The sequence below is a fragment of the Myotis yumanensis genome, unplaced genomic scaffold (genome assembly GCF_028538775.1).
Source record: "Myotis yumanensis isolate MYYU_CA2020_CCGP unplaced genomic scaffold, mMyoYum1.0.hap1 SCAF_6, whole genome shotgun sequence".
Classification (NCBI taxonomy): Eukaryota; Metazoa; Chordata; class Mammalia; order Chiroptera; family Vespertilionidae; genus Myotis; species Myotis yumanensis.
This window is the reverse complement of record NW_027223757.1, coordinates 94,691,262-94,704,580: the sequence shown is the minus strand read 5'-3', so window position 1 is coordinate 94,704,580 and position 13,319 is coordinate 94,691,262.

Genomic DNA, 13,319 nt, shown 5'->3' with positions numbered 1-13,319 from the left:
GGTAACTTATTACACAGGAATAGATAATGAAATAGTGTTTTTCAAGGAATTTCAACTAAAATATCAAATCTACTTACTCAAAATCTTTACAATATTCTCTTAGTATATTTTAATGTCTGTAGGATCTGTAGGAATGTCATCTTTTTTACTCCAGATGTTACTAGTTTGTGATTTGGATTTTTTTTCTTTCTTATCAACCTTGTAGGTATTTTTGAAAAAAAAAAAAAAGAAAAGCGAAACACCTTCTGGCCCTGTTGATTTTTATTATTATACATCTACTAGAGGCCCGGTGCATGAAATTTCATCACTGGATGGGGAATCCCTCAGCTTGGCCTGCCCTCTCTCATAGTCTGGGAGCCCTCAGGAGTGGGAGGCAACCCAAAATCAGGGGAAGGTGACACCCCATCACACCTCTGCTGCTGCCACTGCTCTGCCAGCCCTGGGTACCTGAGCCTTGGGTCAGCCCTGGGAAGCTGGGCATCCGAGGCTTGCCTGTGCCTCGGGCCAGGGCTGGAGGACCCTGGCAGAGTGGCCACTCGCGCTGCCTGCTCTCAGCAGCCACCACCTGGGACTGGAGAACTCCGGCCAGGCTGAGAGGACTGGGCACCGCCATCTTGTGGCTACGGGCACAGCCATCTTTTGTGATGAAGTGATGGTTAATTTGCAAATTACCCTTTTATTAGATAGGATATTCAATTGTATTAATTTCCTCTCTTATCTTTATTACTTCCTTTCTTCTATTTTTTGTTAAATTCACTTTTCATATATTTTTAATTTAAAAGTTTAGATCTATGATTTTTATATATTTCTCCATTTATGTTATAAGCATTTAAATCTATAAATTTCTAATAATTGCTTTGGTTAAATATCTCAAATTTTGAAAATCTGTTGGAATGTTTTCTTACTTTAAAATATTTACTTTCTCATCTGATTGCTCTTTGATAAACCATGGATTATTTAGAAGTATATTATTTCACTTACAAAAAGTTGGCTGTCTCTCCTCTTGATTTTTAATTTAATACGATTGTTGTCAAATAATGCATTGTGTGTGCTTTTAATCCTGTGAAATTTATTAAGACTTGTTTTATGACTATAATATATAGTCTATTTCATGGATATTCTCTGTGAAATTTAAAGACAAATTTATCCTGTACTTATTGGGTATAGTCAATGCACATGTCAATTTTAAATGTTAATTAGGTCAAGATGATTGAAAGTATTGTTTGTATCTTTGACTTCCTTACTGATGCTTGTTTGCATAAAACTATAGAGAGCTTTTCTGTCTTCTCTCTACCTCCCAAGTTCTCATACCACCATGGACTCAGCGAAAATTCTGGGAGGAAAAGTAGATGGCAGGGAAAGTTGCGCATATTATACTAGAGGCTCGGTGCACAAATTTGTGCACTGGTGGGGTCCCTCAGCCTGGCCTTTACCCTCTTGCAATCCGGGACCCCTCAGAGGATGTCAGACTGCTGGTTTTGCCCCAATCCCCATAGGCCAAGCCGAGGGACCCTACTGGTGCACAAATCTGTGCCCCAGGCCTCTAGTATGCATGTAAGATGTTTGGCTAATCTCTTCCCACCATTTCCCCTCCCCACGTCCCTCTGAGTTCCATGTTTCCATGTCTGTGTGTTGAACATCTGCCCCTTGGTGGTCAGTGCGCATCATTGCTAGTGGTCAAAAGGTTGAAGGGTTGACCAGTTGAAGGGTTGAATGGTCAGACAGTCTCTTAGGCTTTTTTATATAGAGACTAGAGGCCTGGTGCACAAAACTTTGTGCACTCGGGGGGGTCCCTCAGCCTGGCCTGTGCCCTCTTGCAGTCTGGGACCACATAGGGGATGGCCACCTACTGGCTTAGGCCTGCTCCCCAGGGGGATTGGGCCTAAGCTGGCAGTCAGACATCCCTCTGGCACCCCAGGAGCCCTTGGGGGATGTCCACTTGCCAGCAGGGTGCAGGCATAAGCTGCAGTCGGACATCCTTAACGCTGCTGAGGAGGGGGGAGAGGCTCCCACCACCATCACTGTACTGGCAGCCATCAGCCTGGCTTGTGACTGAGCAGAGCTCCCCCTGTGGGAGCTCACTGACCACCAGGGGACAGCTCCTGCATTGAGCATCTGCCCCCTGGTGGTCAGTGTGTGTCATAGTGACCAGTCATTCCCAATCGTTCTGCTGTTAGGGTCAATTATCATATTACCCTTCTATTATATAGGATACTTCACAGCTCCATAGAATCCAATCCATCACACAAGCCCACAGGATTAGTTATTATTTATTTATTTGTTTGTTTTTCTATTTATTTTGTTAATCCTCACCCGAGGATATTTTTCCATTCATTTTTAGAGAGTGTAATGAAGGGGGAAAGACAGAGAGAGAGAAATGTCGATGTGAAAGAGAGACACAACAATTGGTTGCCTCCTCAACAAGCCTGCAACCAAAGTATGTGCCCTTCACCGGAATCGAACTCAGGATCCTTTAGTCCGTGGACCAACGCTCTATCCATTGAGCCAAACCAGTTAGGGCACCCACAGGGTTACTTAAACTTAGTTGGTTTCTCCTTATGCATCTCACTTTCTGTGCCAGGCCAATGTGTGCCCATGCTGATGCTCAGCAGATGACCCAGGGAATGAAAGGGGCACTGTCCCTGCTCAACTAAGCAGAAGGTGACCATCTCCATAATTTGGCATTGTTAGGCTTCTTTGCATCTATAGTATTTTTAAGTCTTCAAGAACAATATTTTACCAGTTTACTATTTTTTTCTTGTTCTTATGGTGGCAGCGATTGCCCTTTTAATTTTTATCATCCTAACTAGCACTATGATTTACTTTTTTCCTAGCAGTGTTGGGAGTGCTAAGTAATTCATTTAAAGCTCTGTGTGTTTTTGTTATGCATGGCTATATCATAATTTATCTGTTCTCTCTCTGAAAATTCAGACTGCTTCTTTCCTCTTCTATCACATTTGTATATGTTATCTTGGGCATGTATGTGAGAAGTGATTGAGGGTATAAACACCTGGGGTGGAGCATTGGATTATTCAAATTATGTGGAGGGGTGAGCCAACGTATGCTCATCTCACCGGGCGCAACACCAAGTGCCATTGGCGGCATGCTGTCCTTTCACATGTCTTTTAGTCTTTTGATGTACAAGTCAAGACAAATGTAATTGTTTTTCTTTTAGAATTTGAAAATGTTTTTATTATTCCAAACCATGATAAAACAAAAATTTAACTTTATGTCTGCTTGGGCTCATGTAGTATTATTTCTTTAATGCAGATATTTGGAAATGGATGTTTGTTGTTAGTCATGTGGCATTTGCATTTTTAATTATAATAGTTACTGCCAAGCTGCCACCCATTTACCATCCTTGCAGCATCTGAGAGAATCCACAGGTTCTTATCAATCTAATTTGGAGGTTGTTACTTGAATCTGCATTTTTCAGATTATTGGTGAGTTTCAATAAATATTTCATTTTTATTGCCTATTGGTATGTTTTCATCTGTAAATAGTCTATATGCACTGCCCCATTTTTGGTTACTTTTTTGTTAATGTATTTATTGACTTGGTGGATATTTTACATAATAAGAAGGCCCAATGTCTAACTTGTAGGTTGCATTTTTTCCTGAGCTTTACATATTTCTTTTAATTTTATTTTCTCCATGCCAAGAAATTTTTTATTCAAATATATTTCCTGGTATGTCTTTGGGATTTTGTCTTGCTTGAAAGACTGCTATTTTTTAAAAGTTGTTTTGAGGTATGACATATACCACAAAACTCATTCTTTTTAAAACATTATTGACAGTATTACAGATGTCTCCCATTTTCTCCCTTTTTGCCCCCCTCCACCCAACCCCCACCTCATCCCAGGCCTTCTTCATACTATTGTCTGTGTATATAGGTTATGCATACATGCCTATATGTTCATCTCTTCCTGTACCCTCCCACACCCAAACTCCCATTGAGATCTGTTATTTTCTTCCATGCATCCATACCTCAGGACGTATTTTGTTCATCAGTTTATTTTGTTCATTAGATTCCACATATAAGTGAGATCATGTGATATTTGTCTTTCTTTAACTGGCTTATTTCATTTATCATAATTATTTCCAGGTCTAAGCATGCCATCTCAAAAAGTAAGAGCTCCTTCTCTCTTTTTCTTTCTTTCTTTCTTTTTTTTCTTTTCTTTTTTGTTTTGTTATGAGGATTAAATGAGTTTATATAAGTAATTCATATGGAACAACACCTGGAATACATTTATACAATTTATTTTTTAAATTTATCTTTATTATTGAAAGTATTACAGATATCCCCCTTTTTCCCCCATTGACCCCACTCCACCCCAGACCCCCCAGGCCTTCACCACACTATTGTCTCTGTTATGGGTTATGCATATATGCATTCAAGTTCTCTGGTTAATCTCTTCCACCCCCCAATCCCCCTTTCACTCTGAGATTCATCAGATTGTTCCATACTTCTATGTCTCTGGATCTATTTTGTTCATCAGTTAATTTTGCTCATTAGATTCTATATATGAGTGACATCATGTGATACTTGTCTTTCTCTGACTGGCTTATTTCACTTAGCATAACACTCTCCAGGTCCCTCCATGTTTAAAGGGTAAGAAATCCTTTTTTCTTTCTATTTTGTTTGTTAATCCTCACTTGACGATATTCTTGCATTGATTTTTAGAGAGTAGAAGGGAGTGGGAGAGACAGAAAAAAACATCGATGTTAGAGGGACACATGGATTGGTTGCCTCAGGCACATGAGCCTGCAACCGAAGTACCTGTCCTTGACAAAAATCAAACCCAGGACCCTTCAGTACCTGGCCTACTCTATCAACTGAGCAATAATATTCCATCTTGTAGATGTACCACAGTTTTTATCCACTCATCTACTGATGGGCATGTGGAGTGTTTCCAAATCTTGGCTATTGTAAATTGTGCTGCTATGAACATAGGGGTGCATATATTTCTTCTGATTGGTTCAGGATTCTCTGATTGGTGTTTCAGGATTCTTAGAATATATTCCCAAAAGTGGGATCTCTGGGTCAAATGGAAGTTCCAGTTCAATTTAATGAGAAAACTTCATACTGTTTTTCACAGAGGTTTCACCAGTATGCACTCCCACCAGCAGTATCCTGGGGTTCCCTTTTCTCCACATCCGTATCAGCACTTGTTGTTTCTTCATTTATTGATGGTAGCCACTCTGGCAGGTGTGGGGTGATACCTCATTGTAGTTTGAATGTGCATCTCTACAATGATTAGTGACATTGAGCATTTTTTCATATGTCTCTTGGTCATCTGTAGTCCTCATTGCAGAAGTCTTTATTGGGATCCTTTGCCCATTGTTTAATTGGATTGTTTATCTTCCTGGATTGTTGGATTGAATTGTTGAGTTGTATGAGTTCTTTCTATATTTTGTAAATTAACCCCTTACTGGAAGCACTATTGGTGACTATGTTCTCCCATGTAATGGGTTCCGTTTCATTTTGTTGATGGTTTCTTTTGCTGTGCAGAAGATTTTTAGTTTGATGAAGTCCCATTTGTTTATTTTCTCCTTTTTTTCGCTTATTCTAGGCAACATATCAGTGAAAATACTGCTACGTGAGATCTTACTATGTTTCAGCTAGGAGTTTTATGACTTACATTTAGGTCTTGTGTATGGTGTAAGATGCTGGTCTAGTTTCATTTTTGTGCATGTAGATGCACAGAATTTTCCAAAAACCATTTATTAAAGAGACTGTCTTTACTCCATTGTGTTTTCTTACCTCCTTTGTCAAATATTAATTGACCTTATTGGTGTGGATTAATTTCTGAGGTCTCTGTTCTGTTCCATTGGTCTATATGCCTTTTTGTTTTTTGTGCCAATACCAGGCTGTTGTGATTACAATGACTCTGTAGTAGAGTTTGGTACTGTGATCCCTCCAACTTTGCTCTTCTTTCTCAAGATTGCTGAGGCTATTTGGGGTTTATTTTTGGTTCTACATAAATTTTTGTTTTTTTCTAGGTTTGTGAAATATGCCATTGGTATTTTATGGAAATTGAATTGGATCTGTAGATTGCTTTGGATAGTATGGACATTTTAATGATGCTAATTCTACTAATCTAGGAACACAGAATATTCTTCCACTTGTTTATATCTTCCTCTATCTCTTTTTTCAACATCCTATTGTTTTCCAAGTACAAGTCTTTTTCTTCCTTGGTTAAGTTTGTTCCTCAGTATAATTTTTTTGTTGCAATGACAAATGGGATTGTTTGTTTAGCTTTCCTTTCTGAAAATTCATTATAAAAATGCCATAGTTCTGGGTGTTAATTTTGTATCTTGCTGCATTGCCAGATTCATTTAATAAACCTAGTAGTTTTTGGCAGAATCTTTAAGGTTTTCTATGTGCAATATGTCATCAGTGAATAAGGAGAGTTTTACTTCCTTGTTTCCAATTTGGATGCCTTTCATTTCTTCTTCTTGTCTAATCACCATGGCTAGGACTTCCAGTACTATGTTAAATAAGAGAAGTGACAGTGGACATCTCTGTCTTTGATCTTAAGGGGTATGTTTTTCATTTTTAAGCATTGAGTATGATGTTGGCTACAGGTTTGTCATATATAGCTTCTATTAAGTTGAGGTATGATACCTCTATCCCACTTTGCTGAGAGTTTTTCTCATAAATGGTTGCTGGATTTTGTCAAGTGTTTTTTTGACATGTGTTGATATGATCATATGGTATTTATTCTTCATTTTGTTTATATGGTGTATCATGTTGATTTATTTGCAAATATTGAACCGTCCTTGCATCCCTGGAATATATCCCACTTGGTCATGATGTATGACCTTTTTAATGTATTATTCAATCTGATTTGCTAATATTTTGTTGAAGATTTTACAATCTATGTTCATCAGGGATATTGACCTATAATTTTTTTCTTTGTTAGTGTCTTTACAAGTTTCTTGTAATTGCCACTAAGTTCCTTGACTATTCTTATAACCACTACTTTGAACTATATATCTGATAAATTGCTTGCCTGCATTTCAATTATCTCTTTTTCTGAAGATTCCTCCTTTTCTTTCATTTGTGGGTTGTTTCTTTGTCTCCATATTGTTGCTGACCCTTTGTATTTGTTTCTATGTATTAGATCAGACTTCTATGTCTCCTAGCCTTCATGGGGTGTCCTTATGTAGTAAGTATTATATGGGACCTAGCAGTATTGCCTCTTTGATCTCCTGAGCTAAATGCTCTGGAAATGCCCCATGTGTGGAGTATTTGGGCTCTCCTGTTATAATTTGGTCTTGATTGTTGTCCTGTGCATGTCTTCTCTCAGGCTGGCTGACTGAGGCTCACCCCAGACTATGATATGTGAATTATTGTGTAGGTGCTGACAGAACAAAACAAGAAACAAAACAAAAACAGACAAAAGACCCCCTACTACAACAACCACAAAGGCAACCACAAAAGAAAATAGAATTAGGTGTCGGTGTGTGTTTCTTGGCATCTAGAAGGGTTCAGAAATCTGGAGAAGGGCTGCAGTAAATTATTAAAGAGTCTAGAGACAAAATATAATTTTGAAGGCATTTTGGGGAGCCAGAGGAGACTTAGCTAAAGAAACCAAGTTCTCCTGAACCTCCTGACCCCTTGCTCTTTATGAACACAATTTGTCCTAAGACAAAGTAGATATATATATCAAAGGCAAGTTTGGTATACAGTAGGCATTGTTAGATTGGGAGAACTGCCTACAGCTGTTCAGTTGTTTGGCCAGCAGGAGGCAATAACATGTAGATTGAAATGCCCTCAGCTGTCTGGCAGCAAGCAATCATTTATGCATCCTTTTCAGGTTTGGGGAAATGCCCTCAGCCATTTCCAACAGGCAATAACATGTGATTCAGCCCTGCTGAATCCCCAAGTTCTATCAACCTTTTAATGAAACTTCTTGCATTGATGACATGCTGGAATTAGCTTCCAACTTCACGTTTTGATTTTATAAATTATCATCCTTTTTGATTTTATAAATTTAACAAGAATGTCTTAAGATTTTTAAATTCAGTGGAAAGGATAAGAGTTCTATCCTGTCCCTTTAAATTGCTGCCAAGCATCAAAGGAATCAGCCTGCAGTAAGTTTCTTTCTGAGCCAACAGTCCTTTGAGTCCCAATTTCAATGTCCAACAGTTCCTTATGTGTACATGCCAGTAATGATATGCTAGTTCTGGATGGTGGGCAAATGGTGGCAATGCAAGTCTGACCTTCTCTGGCTTGGTCCTGGGCAACCTGCAGCAATGCACAGCTGCTGACTGTTAGCATGGCAAGGCGTCTTCACCATCTTCCATCTCTGGACTGTTCCTCCTTTTGTCTCCTCAGCATGTTGCCTGGGGCCACTGCTATTCTGTGGCTGGAGCAATCTAGTCAGTTCCTCTCTCAGATTCATTGTTGCAGGAATCCGCATGGACTTGGAGGAGTTTTCTGTAAATATATAAGCATATTCTCGACCAAAGGTTAATAAAGGAATCTTTTATGTAAACTAGACTTAGGATCCTTTCGTTTTTGCCCAAACCATTTTCCTTTGGCTTATTCTGACACCATGTGTGATTTCATGGGTGTTTTGCTATCAGGATTACAAGTGAAAAATAATTTTAAAGTAAAAAATTTAAAGCAATTAAGACTTGATGTAATTTTCTTACAGGATATTATTCTACTAGCTTCCGGCAATTAGGAAAGAGAAAAGAGAACAAGAATGATAAAGAAAAAATATGAGAAGGAAAAAAAGGGGGAAAGAAAAGGAATATGAAAGGGCAGAAGAGAAAAAAGAAAATAAGAATAAACAATAGGGGAAGGAAAATGGTATAAAAGAAAAGAGGAAGAAAAAATTATGAAAAGGGAAAAAGAAAAGGAAGAAGAAAGACAAATAATAAGAAAAGGAAAAAAGAAGGGGAAACAGGAGAAAGAAGAGAAAAAACAGTAAGAATAGGAAAGAGGAAAATTAAAGGTATGAAAGATAAAAGAGAGACAAGAATAATAAAGCAATATACAACTAAAGTAAAGAAGATGATTTTTTAAAAAAACAACAAAAAGTGAAGTGGAGTTCATCTCAGCGAGGTTAAGTGCCTGTAGGGAGCTCCCTTTGGATCTTTCTTACCTTGACTGCGGCTGACTGTTTTGTCTGCCTTTTCTGTACCTCCCAGAAGGTACTTTGGTGCTAACCCCTGTCAGAAGCCGTCCACATTTGGCTCTCAGCAAATGGACCACTTGTTCTATAGAGACAGTCTGTGTCTGTCTCTATAGGACTTGGCTGCACATGGAAAGGGCCAAACTGCCCTCCCAGTTTGTTAACAGCATGGGGCCCAGGGACAGGTCAGCAAACTTCCCCAGGGTCTGCTTCCACCAGCCTTCACTTGCACTTGCCAGCAGCTGCCAGGCTCAGTCACTGAAAAGGCTGTTTCTGAAAGGGCTTTAGGCAGAATTGGGAGTATAAGACCTCTGGGTCACCATGAGGGTCCAGTGGTTCAGATTTCTGCAAAGTGGTGGGTGTTTCCTCATCCCAGAGCTACTCCTCTGAGAGAGACCCAGAATATTCCCAGTGTCAGCTGGGCAGAGAACCTACATGCAGTCCAGCGGAATCTGTGGAAACCTGCAGTTCCTATCAGCTCTCCCATGAGGGGAGCTGTCTTAGTCAGGTTCCTGGGACAGTGGGGCTGCTGGCCCCACCCCCAAGCCAGTCACTGGCACTCCTGACACTACTCAAACCAGCAGCCTAAGGCTTTGGTGCTGCTTCCTCTGCAGGGGTGGAAATGCAGGGTGTGGCAAGCAGGGTTCCTGAGGGTGTGGCCAGTTGTATCCCCCAGAGCAAGGTATTGGCCTTTTCCTGAGCTGTGGCTTCAGTTCTTAGCTATTGTAAATTGTGCTTTTATAAACATAGGGGTACATATATCCTTTCTGATTGGTGTTTCTGGTTCCTTGGGATATATTCCTAGATGTGGGATTACTGGGCCAAATGGGAGTTCCATTTTTAATTTTTTGAGGAAACTCCATACTGTCTTCCATAGTGGCTGCACCAGCCTGCATTCCCACCAGCAGTGCACGAGGGTTCCCTTTTCTCCACATCCTCTCCAGCACTTGTCGTTTGTTGATTTGCTGATGAAAGGTGTTCTGACAGGTTTGAGGTGATGTAACCAGACAACCAAATGGTCGGAGGCCACCTGTCACTACTTGAGCCCAATAAAGCAGAGACAGGATTGAATCATATATGAGCATTTATTCCACTAATGCTGGCAGTATGGGAGAATAGTTGGTCACCCACAAAGATCTGCTCTGACCCCCCATGCCAGTTGGCTGATTACATACACAGGAGGGAGAAGATAGGTATGTGCAGCTGCGAGCCACAAATCTAACCTGCACAGGGGAGGGTAGAGTCTGCAGTCCAGCCTTCAGAAGCTCAAAGTCTGATAACAAGGTGGTTAATCTTCTATGATGCTACAAAAGCTCAGGCCATTCCTGGGACCAGAGAGTGGTCAACCTTCCTGAGGAAAACTCCCGGAGGGGCATGTATCTGTCTAATTTTTTGCATGTATCTGTCAGGGTTCAGGTTCAGCAACCAAATCACAATGTGTCCTGGGCCTGTTCTCAAAATGTTCTTCTTCTCTTTGAGTCATGGGCCCAGCTGGGCTCCGAGGTGTATGGGCTCCGAGATGTCTCATCTTTTTTTTTTTTTATTTAATATATTTTATTGATTCTTTACAGAGAGGAAGGGAGAGGGATAGAGAGTTAGAAACATCGATGAGAGAGAAACATCGATCAACTGCCTCCTGCACACCCCCTACTGGGGATGTGCCCACAACCAAGGCACATGCCCTTGACCAGAATCGAACCTGGGACCCTTCAGTCCGCAGGCAGTCGCTCTATCCACTGAGCCAAACGGGTTAGGGTGATGTCTCATCTTTTACAGGCCTGTTTCATCCTCCAGTTTCCAGGATCTGTAAGAAAACTTCTCATCTATCGTTAGTAAGGTGAATAATCATCAGACAACTGTGGTTCTGTTCCTATTACATGCCCTTCCCCGCTAACAGTGATACCATATTGTGGTTTTGATTTGTGTCTCTCGGATGACCAGTGACTTTGAGCATTTTTTCATATGCCTCTTGGCCATCTGTATGCCAACTTTGGAGAAGAGTCTATTTAGGTCCTTTGCCCATTTTTTATTGGATTGTTTATTTTCCTTTTGTTAAGTTGTATGAGTTCCCTGTAAATTTTGGAGATTAAACCCTTATCAGTGATAACATTGGCAAATATGTTCTCCCATGCAGTGGGCTTTCTTGTTTGTTTAGTTGATAGTTTCTTTTGCTGTGCAGAAGCTTCTTATTTTGATGTACTTGTAATCCCATTTGTTTATTTCCTCTTTAGTTTCCATCGTCCTAGGAGATGTATCAGTAAAGATATTGCTACAACATATGTCTGCTATTTTGCTGCCTATGGGTTCTTTCTGGTTTCTCATCTTACATTTAAGTGTTTTAATCCGTTTTGAGTATTTTCTTGTGTATGGTGTAAGTTGGTGGTCTAGTGTCATTTTTTTGCATGTATCTGTCCAATTTTCCCAGCAGCATTTATTGAAGACACTGTCTTGACACCATTGTATGCTCTTGCCTCCTGTGTCAAATGGTAATTGAGCATAATGGCTTGGGGCGATTTCTAGGTTCTCTGTTCTGTTCCATTGATCTATATGTCGTTCTTGTGACAGTACCAGGAAGTTTTGAGGACAGTGGTGTTGTAATATAGCTTGATATCTGGTATTGTGATTCCTTCAACTTTATGGCTATTTGGGGTCTTTTTTTATTCCAGATGAATTTTTGGAGAGTTTGTTTTAGGTCAGTGAAATATGCCATTGGTATTTTGATCTGGATTGCATTGACAACATAAACTGATGAACAAAAATATATCTGGAGTCATAGAAGCATCGAACAGACTGTCAAACCTCAGAGGGAAGGCAGGGGAGAGTGGACGGTGTGTGTGTGTGTGTGTGTGTAACAGATCAACCGAAGAACTTGTATGCATATAAGCATAACTAATGGACACAGACAATAGCGGGGTGATGGCCTGGGTTGGAGGTCAAGGGCCAGCTGGGAGAGGACAAAGGGGAAAGAGGGGACATATGTAATACTTTCAACAATAAAATTTTTTTAAATAAAAGTAATAAATAAATAAACTCCTTTTTGCTTAAAAAATAAGTGAAAATAAAAATAATTTAAAAAAACAATCTTACATTTCAAAAATAATATTTTAGAGCTTCAACATGATCCAAGCAATTTTGGTCAAACCTTAAGCATTTCAAGTATGGTACGCCAAAAAGACAAACCCCCTCACTCTTTATATGTATAAAATTCAATGATTTTAGTAATTTATAGATGTGTACAACCACCACAGTCCAGTTTTAGAACATCTCCATCATCCCCAACAGCTAATCCCACCCCCCCATCTCAAGCCCCAATGATCTGCTTTCTGAGTGTACAAATTTGCTGTGTGCAGACTTAGTACTGTTACTGCAAAGGGGACCTGTCCCTGACGGGTCTGCCTAGGGCCAGCCGGTAGTGTGTGGGTTCTTGACATCATATAGAAAAAATCTCACTACAGAAGTCGGGGTGAATTTTAGAGGATGTTTATGAAAGCTGGGGACAGTGAAACAGAAGAGGGCTGGGACATGATCCCAAGCTGGTCTGCTTTGGCTCACTAAGCATTCAGAGAGCCCAGCTGGTGTGGCTCAGAGGTTGAGCATTCACCCATGAATCAGGAAGTCACGGTTCCATTCCTATCAGGGCACATGCCTGGATTGCAGGCTCCATCCCTAGAAGCAGGTGTGCAGGAGGCAGCCGATCACTGATTCTCTCTCATCATTGATGTTTCTATCATCTCTCTCCCTCTCCCTTCCTCTCTCTGAAATCAATATAAAAAGTAAAAAAAAAAAAAGAAGTCTGAGAAAAGGGGTTTGTGAGGACAGGTTCAGGGTATTTGTCTGGGACAGACACTGCTGCCCATTGCTGCTCTGGTTACAAGCCTCGTGGGGTCCCTTAGAGTTTAGGGGTGCGTGCCTGTGGGGAAAGTAGGAGAGGGGGTGGCTCAGACACCTCTTGGGAAGGAGCAAAGTGGGCAGGTCCTTGATCTTAAGGCTTTATGTCTCTTGCAGGCAGGAATCTTAGGGGAGGTATCGGGGGAGGGTTTCTTCTAGGTGTGCTCCTTCATGGTTGTGGTCTTCACTGATTGGTCAGTGTCAGGGCAGGGGGTCCTTAGACATTGCAGTTGGTCCTGGGGCCACCCACCTGGTTTTGCTGCTTTTCTGGGCCTGGAGCTGA